The sequence below is a fragment of the Nelumbo lutea genome, chromosome 4 (genome assembly GCF_056320005.1).
Source record: "Nelumbo lutea isolate HS-2025 chromosome 4, American lotus-T2T, whole genome shotgun sequence".
NCBI classification, from domain to species: domain Eukaryota; kingdom Viridiplantae; phylum Streptophyta; class Magnoliopsida; order Proteales; family Nelumbonaceae; genus Nelumbo; species Nelumbo lutea.
The window spans coordinates 5,594,259-5,607,921 of record NC_142687.1 but is presented as its reverse complement, the minus strand read 5'-3'; positions in this window follow the sequence as shown (position 1 = coordinate 5,607,921).

Here is a 13,663-nt window from a genome sequence, read left to right as displayed (position 1 = left end):
CCAAGCGTAGACAAGGCTAAACCTGTGTCAGACCGTCACATAACGGCACTTGAAACATTAACCTTACGCGTTCCTTCTCCTCGTCGACGTGGACAACTCTGATTCGCGGGTTCACTCGTTCAGTGCATAGAACGCGAACTCCATACGTAGGTATAAAGAAAAACGTCTATCAATAGACCAAAAGAAGCATGAGGGATGAGCATATTTCGGTTAAAACCGAATCAATATTTCGGTTTTGGTTGAATCGGTTTGGCTTATTCGATTGTTCGGTTAGTTTCGATTTTTTATTCGATTTTTATATTTTTCGATTTTGGTTATTGTATTTACTTAATCGATTAATCGAACTTTATAATTATATATTGTTTATATTATTTATATTAATATTCAATAAATTAATAAATAATAAATATAAATAATTTAGTATACATCGAATTTCGAATTTGAAGAACGGAGACAAATTTGGTTACATGCCAAATTTCCTATAAAGCAATAACGTGAAAGACTCGTACTTTTCTTCTTACTCACGAAAACAATGCAAGACAAATAGTACATGACTCTTCGCCTTCTTCTGCACTCCATCACCGCATCTCGTACCTCCAGGCTCCAGTCTCTCCTGAGTCGAAAACAGTGCAAAACAAATCACTGAATCAGGAATTCAGGTCCTTCAGGACTCTTCGTCTTCTTCAGCACTCCACCACCGCACCACACTCCTACCTCGTACCTCCAGTCTCTCCTGAGTCCTGACGTCCACAGTCGGTCTCGGTCCACACAGTGACACAGAGTCCGTCGGCTCCGCTTTGCCGCTCCGCAGTTTAGTCACAGAGTACACACAGTTCGGTTACAGAGTTCACACAGTCACAGTTACAGAGTGCATACAGTTCGGCAGTTCGCCAGTAGCCCAGTTCAGTTCTTTCTCTTCACCGGCGCCAGGTAACTCCGAAACCTCCTCCTCCTCCTTCTTCTTCTTCTTCTTCTCTGTCGAGTCTCGACTTCTGCAACACCAACACACGGATGAATACCTTGAGTCCTGAGATGATCGAGCCATTCCTCATTTCAGATTGCGGTTGCCACTTGTCCCTCATGTATTCCATACACATGAAACCCACAGCCACAAGCAGTGCTTACAGCAGATCCGTTGTCTCACAGTCACAGCAAATTTAACCTAACTTCGATTTCGGTTCAATTTTCACCATTCACATTTCGGTTTATTCGATTCGATTTTAAACCAAACAAACTGTTTGCTCACCCCTGACCACCATAACGACCCCATTTTTAGTTCTGATTAATTGGATGCCCCCAAGAATCTCATGCGATCTGATTTTACTCCACGTACGGCGGGAGGAATCTTCTCTCAATGAACTTGCGTTCAATTTCTTTCGAAGCGTATTGTTAACAGGTGGAGAGTGGAGAGGGCGCCCAAGAAAAGGCTAATCTCACAGAGTACTGCGTTAAAGTATTCTCACCACATCAAGATGGTATGAGCTGTGAGAGTATATTCAAGCGCCCGATCGAGTTAATCAACCGTGTTATATAGAGAAACTCATAGAAGCTGGAGTCAAGTTCAAGAAGAAAGAGAAGGTTATTAATAGCTTCAGTGATGGGGTGCTAGCTAGCTAGAGATACCCATGCCAATATAAACGTTCAAGACTACACAGACTGCCTGTTTCGTAATTTGATATCGCCTTAGCTTCCTTGATGCAGTGCCAGCATAATATATATTTTTCCTGTCAGATTTCATGCATCTATCCTATGCGTTACTCATGGACGGACTGATCCACACTCATGAAGATATCCATTATGTCAATCAAATTAAGAAGAATCATATCATCACGCGTGTCATGGGGAACCACAAAGAAGTATTCTCTTCAACAATCGGTGCGACGGGGTTTTCCTCCCCTCGAGTTGTATTACGCTGACCTCTCCAACCAAGTTAATAAGTGATGTAGGTAACCTGGTCCAACCCGTAATGGGCTGGAGGGCCCAGCCCACGGACGCCAGTCAGGGTCACGGTCCAGCACGGCGGGGGCTATCTTGCTCTTCTCGTATGGGGCCAATAGCAGAGCGCCCCAGCGTCCCCGCTTCTCCTGCTGACCGCCCTTGTACGGAGTTCATCGGGGGCATCCATTTCCACCCATCTAGCTAGTTCAAGTATAAATACGGGATACCCCCTCAAGGTAAAAGATCCCTGAATACCAATTCTAAATCTAAACTTAAGTGAATGACCTTACCTCCTAGGAATTTAGTGCATACAAGCACCCTCGTTGCACTAAATCCCTAACTTCAACAACTTGACCATTGGAGCCTCTACCTCAGATTTTCACTTGAGGCCCCTGACATTTACTATCTTGCAGAACCTCAGACTACCAGGGACTTCACCACTTAACTGACAACCCTCGACTTCTACAATACTCAGAGATAATCCACCCCGGCTTACGTCTCTTGGCCTTGACACACTTCCTTTGAGCCCTTCAAAGCCTTTGTCCAACCTTCATAACTCAAGAGTGTTTTTACCTTATTGCCCTCGGCCAATCTCCATTCTTCCAAAAGTCGTTGGCCCAAATGGAGAGCAAAACTACATAGGATCTTTAATAAAATTAAAAACTCTACCATGTATTGGATACAATCAGAACTTGAGTCTTTAACGCATGCATGATAATTGATAGGCTCCAAATCTATCCAAGCTAGCGAGGAGAGGATCCTCTACGATAGGTTCATTATATATATATCAAGCTAAATTAATGTGGTAATTATTCATCAAAAGGGTGAAATTGTCACTGAGTAAATGTTTAACATAGGGTTTTGATTGGTAGGGATGCAAATGGATCGGATCGATGATTCTATTTGGTCGAATTCGGATCATCCATGTTTGGATTAGAAAATAGGATCTGATAAAAAATTGGATTGGATTTGGATCACCCCTATTCTACTCAAGAAGATCTGATCCGATATATGTTATATATTTATTTATATATATAATATATATATATATATGCTATTTATTTATTTATAAATATATCATTCATATTGTATTTTTATAAATTTGTTAAAAAACATGTATACAAATGATGAAAATAATTATAAAAACACTTGCATTTTTTGTTTTTTTTTATTTAAATTGGTATATTTTATTTTTCTTTTAATAAATTATTAATTTTTAAAGAAAATAATTCGAACCATATTAGATCTGAAAATCCGATTTAACGATAGGATTCAAATTCAGATCGAGGTATATCAGATCTGATAGGATTGGATTTGCATGAATAGTGTCAGATCGGATTCGGACATACCCTAACTCAAATTTGATCCAATCCGTTTGCATCCCTATTGATTGGTCAAAGCTCTTCTAGTATTGCTAGTAATATCTAGACCCACTGAATCCTTGGGCCAACAAGGATGCTCTACTCGAACTACAAGAAAATTAACTTACAAGTAGTCGAAAAGCTGCCACTAAAACAATTGTTGCTAAAAGTTCTAGCGGTAGTTTTCACAACTGCCGGTAAAGCTTAAAAACTACCGCTAAAACTATATATATAATTTCACAACTTCCCAAATAACCTAAAATTCATTCCAAATAACATGCAATCATTTTTAATTGTTAAATAAGCTTATAATTTGCTTCAAATAACATGTTTTATATTCATTCATCCAAATTGAAATGAAATATAAAAAAGAAAACGTCAAATACAAATAAAATTTAAAAGTCTATTCTACATTCAAAATACAAATTCCATCCATCCATTCGTTCTTTCTCAAAAATATCTAATTCCATTCAAAAGACTTCATTTACAAAAATTTTTTCGACTTCTCCCAAAATCCTATATGGATATGAGAGATGGATACGAGAGAAAAATAGAATTCCTCAGGTTCCCTAACTGCCCAAAGCTATCAATCAATGAGATATAAGTTCGCAAATCTGGCTCCAATCCCTTTTCAGTTACTTCTTTCTTGTAAGAACACCAAGCACAAATCCAATCTGCCCACCTTCCGCAAGTTGCTTACTAAAGTGTTTTAAGAGAATATTTGGGAATATACCAGCTTCTTTCGTGGCTGCAAACTCGTGCAACATTTCATCTAGCCAACCTACCTATCCCAACATGGCTAAAACTGTATTATAAGCTATCACATCTATCTTATAAGCAATTTTTTTGAAAAATAAAAAATAAAAATAATAAGCAAACAGTAATGCATAATAAATATAGAGACCTAATATATGTTGTGCTTCAAGGCCATTATGTCAAGCCCACCCCCAAAACCCTAAAATTTAAATGCAACTATGGCCAGGAATGCCCTAATTAAAGATTATGTTCAGGTGTGCCATAACTCAGTAGCATACATGATCGGAGGTGGAAGAATTGTTGTCTCTTTTGGGAGATCTACGATCAGGTACACATGCAGCTTCATAGTCAAGATAGGAGGTGGTGGATTGTTGAACACTCGGGCACCCATTGCAGTTGCTTCATACCAGACCAACTCTTTTTTTTGCAAAAGATTTAATGAATGCCTCCAAGAAAGTATGCCAAACCAACATGTGAATATGGTGTACAGCTCTTGCTTGATTTTTTTATCACTAAAGAGCAATTTTATTAATTTGAGTTGATGACTACAAATACACACAAAGCTGGGACTTGATACCAAATCACATGTATATTGTATTTTAGTCTTTTCACAATGCTGCCCTGAAAGTATGACAGAAGACGCCACAACCCCCATGATTTAGAGGGTGTTTGGTTTCATGGACGTTTATTCGTTGTTATATAGGCGCCACTTCAGCAGTTCACCTTTCTTATTCTTCCGTATGCATTGAAAATGACAAAATGTGAATTTTGGTTTTTGTACATGCCTATCGTTTGGGAAAATTATTTTTTAAAGCTTTCACAAACGGTTAGGCATTTTTTCATTGTTACGCTGATGTAAAACCTAGTGGCACCTAATTATCATAAATAATTGTAATTATTACCTTTCTCAGTTTTGCAAACAAATAAAATACAAACGTTGAATAAAAAAAATATAAATGAAATCAAACACATACTTAGTTTTTTTACAATGTACTCCAATTATACTTGGATTGTGTTGTGAACTGATTAAGATCTGAATCCAAAAACTATTTTGTATGGTTTTCTACTAATCAGGTTACATGATTTGGTGGGATAGGGTTGCTATAGCCTACAGGATACTACTTGCTAGACTACTAGTGGAGCCGTGGAGGGAATCCAAAAACTATCAATCTCAAGTTGATTAGGCTAATATCACTTGGGAGTCGAAGATGAGTCTAAAACAATGACTTTGGAAGCAAACACATGAATTTATCCACAAAATATTATGCCATCTGACAATCTAAGATGACTCTATTCAAACACAATTCACAGCTGTAATGTACATGCATATTCATGTAGTCAGACATGTATATTAGCTTAAGCAATACAAGAACTAGGTATCAGCCAATACAATAATGTAAAAGTGAGAGAGTAATAAAAATACAATCAATAAATAGTAAGTATTGACACATGTATTATGGTACCTGTGAAAGAGTAGAATCTGGGTAGTGGGAAAGGCATACATAGGTAGGATGTCTAAGATGCAATGTGGTGCTGAGAAAACTACATGGGGCCAGGTGGTTTTAGTATGGCTTACAGGAACTCACTTACTATCTATACTTTCCATGAATTGTCAGAGGTTTTGCTCATAGTTGCATGGAAAAACTGAAATACTGAACATAATACAGAATGCTGCCAAGGTGCATACAAGTGCTACTTCCAATGAATTCCAGAATGAGACAAGTAGTCAAACAAATGTTCATCATGTCTCTGAATTATAGTTCCAAAGAAACTTTCTTTGTTGTGTAAGCTACTCTGCGAAAATTTCCCAGGTGTCAACGTTGACAGCTTTGTCAACTTTAGTGTTGTCAATTCAAGGATGAAAGAGGGGGCTTATGGATAGTAAACTGATAGTCCTTTTATATTGCAATTGATTTCTATTCTCTACAATCAGGTGAAATCTCAAAGGGTAACATCCGGATATCTTTTCAGTCAGATATTAAACTTATGGGCTGTTATAGTGATTCATGATGAAAGACAATTGTTAAGTTTGATTTATTTTTGTGCATTTTTCTCCATTTATTCCATGCATCAGATCCCAAATCTTGTGAACATCAACAATTTGACTGCTCTAAGCTCTATTAGCCTATGGTTGCTCAGCTCTATTTGTACTACTCCAAACAATTTTTTTTTTGAGAATAGTATTATACCCTTTATCCTCTGTAAGTCATATCTGTTAAAAAAAAGTAAGTCATATCTATTGTTAATGATAGAAAAGGATATTCTAAGATATCACAACTTCTTGTTCTGTCTTACATGTTCCATTTTTTATGAAACTATGGAACTAATCAACTATCCAATAATTGTTAACAAGACTCAATTTATTCAGACCTATTATGTGATTCGGCTGTTTTTTAAATTCCCATCTCCTTGATTAATCCCATCTTATTAGCAACATCCTTGTTCCAAATAAAGTGGAAAGTGATCTATTTTTGTGGTCATCTATTGAAGATCAAATGATGTATGACAGCTTCAATCTATCAAAACATCCTTCTATCTATATAGCTTGTCTTAAAAGACCAGATAGTCTTCACCTTGTCAAGATTTCCATTGATCTAGCCTTTTGTTGTAATAAAATGGTATTGATTCCATTTATACCCTCCCAACTAATGAAACAATGATTTCCCAAATTCATTCTTTTTACCTGAATTTAGTCTTGCCTTTTTCTTACGTTTTTTGTTTTTTTACAACACAATATGACAATATTCTGCACATTTTGGGCCTATCTAGTAGAGGAGGAATATTGAAACCCTAAGTCTGTCTTGATCTACTTAACCCATGACATGAGTAAACCTAAGTGGGTCAACCAAAAATGCCACAATGGACTGGTTTATTTAGTCAATACTAAAATGTGTCATAGTGGGCCAATATGAAAGCAATCAACAATGACCAACCAAACCAGTTTGAACCAGTCAATCAATCTAAACTAGTTGAACTGATTTAACCACTTCTTCATCACCAGGTGTAGTGGCTGAAGTGAAGGGCTCGAATAGACCAATACATGAACACAAATATAAAGTAGCAAACAACAATAGAATGGTGGTTTTCTGCAACAAACACATGTCCAACCATTGCTGGATGAAACCAAGGGTTGTTCTTCCCTTGGACCTGCTATTTGATCAAGATTGTGATATTCCCATTTTAGATCAGAAAATCCTTGCAGCATCAAAATAGATATAGAAATTTGACAAGATGGCAACCATAACTACAATGGGAATTGATTAAACCTGAAATTTTACAAGATCAGTTGAAGTTTCATTTTATGCATCTTAGAAATTACTTCCATTCATGATCATGCTTCTTAAGTTGGTTTCTACTTTTTATAATAGCCAGCAGGTCTAGTTTATATACAAGTGCCAAGTATTCATAATGTACAAGAGTTTCAAACCCTGGCTAGTTTGAGCCCCAATACCTAAAGTAGCCACTCTAGGTATAAACAACTAACTTAACAGAGCTCTGTCCTAAAATTCTTTAGAATGCTTATCAGTTTAAAGGGAGTCAAGATCTCTGCAACAGTATGATTTTTCCAAAGTTCCACATTATTAAATAAATAATTAATTCCTAATTAACGGAAACTGAATATCAACTAGAATAAATGCTGCATGTTCACTTCTGTTATCCATTTCTGCCCCGTATCAGTGTATTACTGACCCCCTTGCAGTGCATAATTGCAATCCTATAATGTTAAACAAGGTGCAGATCAGACTAACCGAACCGGTTCTTCTTGTACTTAAGATAACAGAACTATACTCAAATATCAAACCCAAATTCCTCATATGAGAACCCCAAACAGATCATGATTTCAGAAGTAACTTTTAGCAACACCCAACTTTGGAGTTTGGCCATTATACATGGAAAAGCAATGGATATCATATTGGATATATAAGAAAGCCATGTGGCCTAGAGTGGGGAGCTACTGTACTTTTTTCCCTGCACTTGTTGCAGTAAGCAATCAATTGCACATACTTAAAGAACTGTGTGGTGAGATACCGCTCACCTCGGAAGCCCCTTCGAGGGTGGCTTAACCTCCTGAAACAGAAATGGAGAGGAAGAAGGGAAGGGAAGGTAGGAAAAGAGGGACTCAGTGAGAGAAAAATAGGGGATATTCATTCACACCTTTCATTGTAAGAGTATGGCCTTATATAGCTGGCCTACAGGTGTAATCATAGAGCGAATATCCTCTTATTTGCAAGATAACTAACTCTGGAAAATATCATGGAGGGAATATCTTCTGGCGGCAGAATAACCAACTCTGTGTGTAGCTAATTTTGGGGCTCTGTCACTTGTCCTTTCTGCCTCCTTGAGAACTGTTGATGGGTAGTGGCCTGCTCCACTCCCTTTGTTGGGTTCGGGGAAGGCATTTGGGTCCCAACAATTCCTCCCTCCTTAGCATTGACCTTGCCCTCAAGGCCTAGGTTCGAGAACCTCTCATTCAGCCTTAGGTAAGGTTCCCAAGTGGCGTCTTCTGGGGGGAGCCCAGCCCATTCTACCTTGGCTTCTGGTACAACATGCCCATCTCATCGGACCCATCGGAAATCCACAATTTTGATGGGCTCTGTGTAAATGTCCCCTTCTTAAGTGAATTGGGGTAAGTTACATGAGATAGGAGTATGATTTCCCACAGCTTTCTTGAGAAGGGAGATGTGAAACACCGGATGAAACTTCGAGGTAGCAGGGATGTCCAATCTATAAGCAACAAGGCCCACTCTTTCCAGCACCTTATAAGGCCCATAATACCTGGAAGCTAGCTTGTGCCAAGCCCGTCTTACCACTGAGACCTAGCGGTAACATTAGAGCTTAAGGTAGACAAAATCACCCACCTGAAACTCTAATGGGCGGTGGTGAGAGTCATAGCTGATCTTCATTCGTTGCTGAGCCCTTGTCAAATTGGCCTTGAGCAGTCTAAGGATCCCGTCTCATTCTAGTAGGCGAGTCTCTACTTCTGCCACCTTGGACGACCTATATTCATAGGGTAATATGGGAGCGGATTCTCTGTCATATAGGGCCTTGAAGGGTGTCATTCCTGCAGCTGACTGATAAGTTGAGTTGTACCAGTATTCTGCCCACGGAAGCTAGTGGGCCCATTGTCTAGGCTTCTCCCCTATGAAGCATCTAAGGTAGGCTTCTAAGCATCGATTAATGACTTCAGTCTGTCCATCAGTTTGCGGGTGATAGCTAGTGGATGGGTGTAGTTGGGTTCCTTGCAATCGGAAGTACTCCTTCCAGAATGAACTTAGGAAGCCAGGGTCACGGTCCAAGACAATGGATCTTGGTGTTCCATACAGTTTTGCCACATCCCGTATGAAGATGTCAGCCACCATTGTTGCAGTGTAAGGGTGAGGCAAAGCAGAGAAATGGCTATACTTGGTGAGACGGTCAACCACTACCATGATGACCTCTTTCCCTACAGAACGAGGAAGTCCCGTGATGAAATCCATGGAGAGGTCTTCCCACACTTGCTCTAGAATCTTGAGGGGTTGTAGAAGGCCCGCGGGTGACTGTGAGGAGTATTTCTATTGTTGGCAAGTTTGGCATTCAGATACATAGTGCAACACATCCTTGCACATTCCTACCCAATGGTAGTGGCTATTGAGTTTTTTTATGGTCCGTAGCACCCCTGAATGTCCTCCCAATGCGGAATCATGAAACAACCTTAGCATTTCAGTTTTGTGGGTGGAACTTGGAGCAACCACAAACCTACCCTTGAAGAAAAGATCAGGTCCCACAATTTGGTAACCTGGAACCTGAGAAGGGTCACGTTTCCACTTTTCCCTGATGTCTTGCAGCTACGGATCAGATCTAGCTTCTTGTCGTATAGCTTCAAACAAGGGAAAACTGGGCTAGGAGCAGGTTAGTTGGGCCATCTCTTCTACCCGTGATAAGGCATCAGCTACTTTGTTGGCAGGCTCAGGTTTATACTCGATGTGGTAGTCGAATCCCATTAGTTTACTAAGCCATTTTTGCTGCTCCGGGGTGTGCACCCTTTGTTCCGCTATGTACTTCAAACTCCGTTGGTCTGTCCTTATGATAAATTGGCGTCCCAATAGGTATGTACGCCATTTTTGTACTACCATTACCACGGCCATCAGTTCCTTGACATAGGTGGACTGATTTTGGTGAGCTGCTGAGAGAGCCTTGCTGAAATAAGCAATGGGTTGCCCCTTCTGCATCAGGACGGCCCCCACTCCAACACTCGATGCGTCACACTCTATCTCAAAGGGTTGAGAGAAATCCGGAAGAGTGAGGACTGGAGGGCTAGAAACTGCTGTCTTCAAGTCTTCAAAAGCCCGTTGGGCATCATCAACCCACCCAAAAGAATCCTTATTTAACAGGCACATTAGAGGGGCAGCCATAAGCCCATACCCCTTAATGAAGCGCCTATAATAACCGGTAAGCCCAAGAAAGCCCCTGAGAGCCTTTACAGTACTGGGCTTGGGCCATTTTCGGATGGAATCTATCTTTTCTGAGTCTGCCATGACCTGCCCTGCAGCAACCACATGGCCTAAGTATCGAATTTGTCTTTGTCCAAAGGAACACTTTGTCAATTTGGCATGCAACCGGTGCTCTCTCAGAATTGTGAGGGTAAGTTTCAGATGTTTCATATGGGTGCACCAATCCTTGTTGTAAACCAAAATGTCATCGAAAAATACCAGAATAAATTGCCTTAGGAATGGCTTGAAGATGTCATTCATGAGGGCCTGAAAGGTGGAGGGGGTGTTGGTAAGACCAAACAGCATAACCAGAAACTCATAATGGCCATCGTGAGTCCTAAAGGCTGTCTTGTGGATATCAGCCTGGTGAACCCGGATTTGATGATACCCGAACTGCAGGTCTAGTTTGGAGAACACTTGTGCTTCCCCTAACTCATCCAGCGGTTCCTCAATGAGGGGTATCGGGAACTTGTCCTTCACTGTAATCTGATTCAGGGCCCGATAATCTACGCAAAAACGCTGACTACCATCCTTCTTCTTCACTAGGAGTACGGGGGATGAAAACGGATTGGTGATGTCTGTATATGCCCCTTGTCCAGTAGCTCTTTTACTGCCTTCTCAATTTCCAGCTTTTGGAAATAAGGGTATCTATATGGCCTCACATTGGCTGGTTTGGAATCTGGTAAGATGGGTATCTGATGGTCATGGGCCCGAGGTGGAGGTAACTGGTTCGGTTCCTTGAATAGTATCGATCTTAGGGCCTTGTGTTTGGCTTCCGTGGGTTGGTCACAGTCCTGATTGTTTAAAATTGGGACTATGGGCCGAATGCCTAAGTGCATAAACAAGGGCTATCCAACATCCTTGGAGGCCCGTATTATAGAGGCTAAAGTATCACCTCGAGGACTAGGGGGCCGCAGCCCTTGTAAATGGCAGGTCTGTCCATCTTGGCAAAAATCCATTATCATTTTGGCCCAATCACACAGTGTCGGACCTAGGCCACATAACCAATGGATTCCCAAAATAATATTAGCCCCCGAGAATTCCAATGGGTGGAGATCTACCACGAAATTATGGCCCTGGATGAGGATCTTTTCCTTCTTACATACACCATCACATAACATCCGATTCCCATTAGCCACATGGATCGAAAAGAGAGTGGAGTGTATAGTCATACCTAGTTGCTTTGCCAAACGGCAAGTGATGAAGTTCAAAGTAGAGCCATTGTCAATCAAAACCATCACAGTCTTCGATGTGCTCTGGTTCTGTCCCCTCCGGTTCTTCCTCCGTTTTAAGGAGAAACACTTGCTGGACCCGATACTTATGGGCCGGCCCAAACTTGTCATCACAGTTGTAACAGAGGACCTTCTCGCATCAGGCCTGCATCTCAGCACACGAGAGGCGCTTGAAAGGCACAATGGGCCTGGGCAAAATGGGCTTCTAAGAATCCCCAACTTGTTTCAAGGGTTGTTGTTTGGCCTGCTGGGGAGCCCTCACATTCGGGTAGGATGGCTTGCTGGTCCTGCGCATGCTATCAATCTTCTCTTCTTGCAAGCAAGCTATACCCACCGCCGCCATGACTGTCGCTGGTCAAAGAGCTCACTTCCAGGCGGATGTCTTCTCTAAGACCTTCCACAAAACACCCTACCAAGGCCTTCTCCGGCCATCCATGTACCCTGGTCGCCATTCTTTCGAATTTGAGCTGGTAGTCTGCTACTATCCCGGTCTGTTTTAGTCGAGTGAGGAGTTCGTCATAATCCACAAACGTTGTCGGCCCAAAACGGATGCACAGAGCTTCCGTGAACTCTGCCCAAGTTGCCTGAGGATGGGTTTGTCGATACCACTGGAGCCAGAGAATAGCATCTCCTTCTAGGTGAATGGAGGTGATGGCGACGCGCTGGTGTGCAGGGGTTTCATGATACTCGAAGAATCTCTCTGCTCTGAAGATCCAAGGAATGGGATCTCCACCGGAATAGTTGGGAAATTTGATTTTAGTAACCTTTCCGGTGGGGTAACCCCCATTTCCCTGGCTACCAGAAACAGAGGCGTCGGCCCCTGTTGGATGACTGGTCTCACCGGATTGTTGTTGGGAGGCAAGGTTAGAGATGACCACCTTGAGATCCCTAAGTTCGTTCAGTACCTGGTGGAACCCAATCTCAAGTTGGTCGACTCTATCTTCCATGGTAGAGGATCTTGTCTGCGGCATAGCTGGTCTGCAACCTTGCTCTAATACCAACTTGGTGAGATACTACTCACCTCGGAAGCCCCTTCGAGGGTGGCTTAACCTCCTGAAACAGAAATGGAGAGGAAGAAGGGAAGGGAAGGTAGGAAAAGAGGGAGTCGGTGAGAGAAAAACAGGGGATATTCATTAACACCTTTCATTATAAGAGTATAGCCTTATATAGCTGGCCTACAAGTGTAATCATAGAGGGAATATCCTCTGATTTGCAGGATAACTAACTCTAGAAAATATCATGGAGGGAATATCTTCTGGCGGCAGAATAACCAACTCTGTGTGTACTAATTCTGGGGCTCTGTCGCCTGTCCTTTCTGCCTCCTTGAGAACTGCTGATGGGTAGTGGCCTGCTCCACTCCCTTTGTTGGGTCCGGGGAAGGCATTTGGGTCCCAACACCGTACATGTGAGATTAAATGAGTTTTACAGTCATGAAGACCTTCTGTACTGTACAGTACAGATTGGTTAGTGCAGCAAGTACGGGGAGAAAAGTGTAGCAGATTGAACTCTGTCTCCTGTCCTGTATATGAGAAAGTCTTAAACTGAAATGATATAACGTATTTCCATCAACCAATGGTCCTAAAGTGAACTTGAATTCAATTAGTTTCTTGCCCAGTACAAAGTCCAAACCATGCAATTGATCAAGATGAGGCTTTATTATAGAACTGATTATCCAAGCACATTTTGGTTGATGCATTCGTGAGGCTCTGAACGGACATAATGTCTGGCCACTTGATGGATCTGCCTTAATATGTACAACAAATAGAAATAGCCCTGCAAGTTTGCAACAACCAAAGGACTAAAGGAGTATTGGCATCTTTTAATCTGGTTGAGAAAAATACCAATCTTTCAGGTTACCGACCAGCATATGAAGGCCTCGCCTCTGTACAGCAAAAACTTGTTCCAC